The sequence below is a fragment of the Physeter macrocephalus genome, chromosome 21 (assembly GCF_002837175.3).
Source record: "Physeter macrocephalus isolate SW-GA chromosome 21, ASM283717v5, whole genome shotgun sequence".
NCBI classification, from domain to species: Eukaryota; Metazoa; Chordata; class Mammalia; order Artiodactyla; family Physeteridae; genus Physeter; species Physeter macrocephalus.
Window position 1 is genome coordinate 1,181,126 of NC_041234.1, and position 4,944 is coordinate 1,186,069.

General features: G+C 43.6%; 1 non-coding gene across 1 annotated transcript; it reads right to left on the reverse strand.

The window, feature by feature from the left end:
* Nucleotides 1–3,284: 3,284 nt before the first annotated feature.
* Nucleotides 3,285–3,414, reverse strand: LOC112062024 (small nucleolar RNA SNORA11). The gene has a single exon (XR_002890499.1). It is a non-coding gene; the product is annotated as a small nucleolar RNA SNORA11 (small nucleolar RNA).
* Nucleotides 3,415–4,944: the final 1,530 nt, after the last annotated feature.

Here is a 4,944-nt window from a genome sequence, read left to right on the forward strand (position 1 = left end):
GGGAGGGAGCCACATGGGGATCTGGGACACTGTCTCTCTCTCTCTGTCTCTCTCTCTCTCTCTCTCTCTCTCTCTCACACACACACACACACACACACACACACACACACACACACACAATTTGCTGAGCTCTTATGTACCAGGCATGTTCTAGGCACTGGGGATCCAAAAGTGAGCAAAACTGACAAAAATGCCTACCCTATCTATTCCATTGGGGGTGGAATAGATAAAACAAAGAAACACGCTTGTAAGTACGTGGTCGTAAGTGCTCTGGAGAAAAGTGAAGCAGAGGAGGCAGGTAGGGAGTAGGGGTGAGTGGGCAGGAACTTTGGGTTTGCTCAGAGAAGGTCTCGCTGACCAGGTTGAGCAGAAATCTGCAGGAGGGGGGACTTCCCTGGTGGTCCAGCAGGTAAGACTCCGAGCTCACAATGCAGGGGGCCTGGGTTCCATCCCTGGTCAGGGAACTAGATCCTGCATGCACGCCGCAAGTAAGAGTTTGCATGCTGCAACTAAGACCCAGTGCAGCCAAAAATAAATAAATAACAAATAAATATTAAAAAAATAATAAAGTAAGCTCTATCCTTGGTCTTTAAAAGAAAAAAAGAAAAAAGAAAGAAAGAAAATCTGCAGGAGGGGAGGGAGGGAGCCACATGGGGATCTGGGACACAATGTCCAGGCCCGGGAACTAGCACGGAGTCCCTGAGGCCAGAAAGGTGGAGGTGATGGCTTTGTTGTAGCAGAGCAGCTGAGCCGTGGCGGAGGCTGGGAGATGAGGTCAGAGAGATGAGTGGGGGAGGTCCCGCCCAGTAATCCTGACCCACACCCTCTGCTCCCAGCACCAGTGACATTTTCTCAACATCCCCTCTCCCACTTGCTTTTTTTTTTTTTTTTTTTGAATCATTTATTTATTTTTGGCTGCGTTGGGTCTTCGTTGCTGCCCGCGGGCTTTCTCTAGTTGCGGCGAGCAGGGGCTACTCTTCCTTGCAGTGCGTGGCCTTCTCATTGCGGTGGCTTCTCCCGTTGCTAAGCATGGGCTCTAGGTGCGCGGGCTTCAGTAGTTGTGGCTCGTGGGCTCTAGGGCACAGGCTCAGTAGTTGTGGCGCACGGGCTTAGTTGCTCCGCGGCCTGTGGGATCTTCTCGGACCAGGGCGCCAACCCGTGTCCCCTGCAGTGGCAGGCGGATTCTTAACCACTGCACCACCAGGGAAGTCCCTTCCCGCTTGCTTTGCTTTTGCTGTTTTTATCCCTATCCACCTGGATTCCTCTTCTCATTGAGACTAAATTTGATGTCAGAATTTGGTTTCAGTTTTCTTTTTCAAATTTGATATCATAATTTTAAGTTTGCAGGATTGCCTCCTGAACCTCCCAAGAGATGACAGAGGAATTGCTTATGCAATTCAAAGGTGTGTTTTTTAAAAATAAATTTATTTATTTATTTATTTTTGGCTGTGTTGGGTCTTCGTTGTTGTGCGCGGGCTTTCTCTAGTTGCAGCAAGCAGGGGCCACTCTTCGTTGCGGTTCGCAGGCTTCTCCTTGCAGTGGCTTCTCTAGTTGCGGAGCACAGGCTATAGGTGCATGGGCTTCAGTAGTTGTGGCACGCAGGCTCACTAGTTGTGGCTCGGGGGCTCTAGAGCACAGGCTCAGTAGTTGTGGCAAACAGGCTTAGCTGCTCCACGGCATGTGGGATCTTCCCGGCCCCGGGTTCGAACCCGTGTCCCCTGAATTTGCAGGCGGATTCTTAAGAACTGCGCCACCAGGGAAGTCCCTCAAAGGTGTTTTTGAAAAGCTACAGTTGGGGAATTCCCTGGTGGTCCAGTGGTTAGGACTCCAAGCTTTCACTGCAGAAAAGGGACAATTGGATCTCCCTATCAGGGGCTGGACCACTGCCTTCATCCCCCTGAGAGTGAGTGTCTCCTTAACATTTTGTGCCCTAAGTGCCTCACTCACCTCATCTTAGTCCCAGCCCTGCACGTCCCCCAAAATGACATTACAAGGGGAAAGTTAGTAACTTGACAGTGGAGGAAACGGGCAGACACCAAGAGATCAAATTTAACCTCACCAGTGATGGAACAAGCTGACTTCATGAGCCTCCTTATGTGGTACCCTGAGGGGGACACAGGATCTCTTACTTGGTGTCCCCACCTAAAACCACGAAACTCGGAGAGTTCCCTGGTGGCCTAGTGGTTAGTATCCTGGACTTTCACTACCATGGCCTGGGTTCAACCCCTGGTCGGGGAGCTGAGATCCCGCAAGCCTCGCAACGTGGCCAAAAACAAAAACATGGAACTCAATTTAATCATAAGGAAACCGGACACAAACCCAGACTGAGGGATCTTCCATAGCACAAGTGGCCTGTATTCTTCACAGCTGTCAATGTCAAGAAAAGCAAAGAAGGCCATGGAACTATTTCAGATGAAAGACAGGAGAGACATGACAACTAAAGGCCATGTGTAATACTCTTGGATTGGGTCTTGGACCGGAAAAGAGTGCTAGAAATGACGTTATTGAGACAGTGGGAAAAATGTGATTATGAACTGTAGATTGGATAATAGTATTATATGGACATTAAATTCCCTGATTCTTGTGATTGATCTGTGGTTTTGTAGGAGAATGTTTTCATTCTCTGGAAATACACTCTGAAGTATTTAGTGGGTAAAGGAACATGATAAATTTGCTCTTATAAGCGTAAAAGCTATCCATCTATATCTATCTATTATCTATCTGTTCATCAAATGATAAAGCAAATGTGGTAAAATGTTAACAATTGATGAAATGGCATGAAGGGGATATATGGCATTTCTTTGTACTGTTTTTGAAACTTTTAGGTAAGATTGAAATTATTTCACAATAAAAGCTTTTTTTTTCATTTTAGGGTTCACTTTAATGAAGTGAATAGTGTTGAACATTCTATGGCTTTGGACAAAAGTATAATGACATATCCATCATTATAATGTCATACAAAGAATTTTCACTGCTCATAAAAACTTCTGTACTCTGTGTATTCATCTCCCCTCTCCCCGCAAACTCCTGGCAACCATTGATCTTTTTATTGTCTCCATAGTTTTGCTTTTCCAGAATGGCATATAGTTGGAATCTATTTTTCTTTTTTTCCTGAAGAGAGAGGTTCAAAGCCTTTATGTCTGTAAGACCACTCATGGCCCACACATGCGTGGACCGGACAGGCTCTAGGTGGCAAACGCCACCACTAAATACTGTAGCTTTTCTTTCAAAATTGAGCCCTGTCCCACTGGTCCTGCCCATCAGCCACGTGGAGGTACAGGGGGACGTGTTGGGTATTTGTTCATAGGAAGGCCACAAGGTTTGTGCCCCTTGTCACAATGAACCCAGATTCCTGTTGGGTGTGCTGTAAACAGAGGAGCCATTTCTTCAGGCCCCCTGCTCTGAGCACACCCCAAAAACTTTTTTAAAAGGCAGCTACAGCCATAAAAAGAATGAAATTTGCCCTTTCCAGCAACATGGATGTACATACAGATTATAATACTGAGTGAAGTAAGTCAAAATGAGAAAGACAATATTATATGATGTAACTTATATGTGGAATCTAAAAAAATAGTAATGAATCTATATACAAAACAGAAAACAGACCCATAGACATAAAAAACAAACTTATGGTTACCAAAGAGGAAAGGGGGAAGGGGAGGGATAAACTAGGAGTTTGGGATTAGCAGATACATACTACTATTTATAAAATAGATAAACAACAAGGTACTACTGTATAGCACAGGGAACTACATTCAGTATCCTGTAATAAACTAAAATGGAAAATGATCTGAAAATATATATATAACTGAATCACTTTGCTGTATACCTGAAACTAACACAATGTTGTAAATCAGCTATACTTCAATTTTTTAAAGTGGCAGGTACAATTCTAGACTTCTAGATGGAGTCTAGAATGGAGATTGGGATCATTCTTTATAGTAGGCATCTCCTTTGCTTCCAAAATAAACATGAGGGTTATCAAATAGTCATCTTTCTGCAACAACAGGGGGGAGGATAAATCATTAACTTTTTCATGGCTTTGAACTTGCAGTTCCTATTTGCATCTTAAGTTCACTAGTTCTGTTAGACTGGGCAATTAATAAGGTACAAATAGTTATGAGTTCAAATGGCTAACCTGTTTATCTTTAATTGCTTGAATGGACAGAAATGCACAAGGAAAAATAATGTGACGTAAGAATAGCATGTTATTAAAAAGTGAAGTGCCTCCATATACCGACATGTATTTTATGTTTTTTTTATACCACTACATAGAATTTGGCATAGGACTTTGGATACAGAAGTCATTTGGCAATTCTCAACCTTGGCTGCACAGTGGAATCATCTGGGGAATTTTTTTTTAATGCTGATGCTTGGGTCTCTCCCCCCAAATTTGGATTTAATTGGACTGTGGTGCAGCCTGAGATCTTTAAAAGCACGCCAGGTGATTCTAATGTGTGACCAAGGAGAAGAACTGATCTAGAGTCCTTTTCTGTTTTTAGAAAATCATAGTAACATCTTAAGAGAAGCCACAGAGCAGAAGTGACTCAGCTTGGGAAGGTGGCAACCTAGGAAGGCAACATGATCAGTAGAAGTCATCTCTCCCATAGAATATTCCTTTCATGCCACTTAATATTTTTATATTGAATTATAGTTATTTATATTCATATTTTCTTCCTAGTTAGACTGCAGACTCCTGAAGCACAGGATATATTTTTTAACATGTTTATTGGAGTATAATTGCTTTACAGTGGTGTGTTAGTTTCTGCTTTATAACAAAGTGAATCAGCTATACATATACATATATCCCCATATCTCTTCCCTCTTGCGTCTCCCTCCCTCCCGCCCTCCCTATCCCACCCTCTAGGTGGTCACAAAGCACGGAGCTGATCTCCCTGTGCTATGCGGCTGCTTCCCACTAGCTATCTATTTTACATTTGGTAG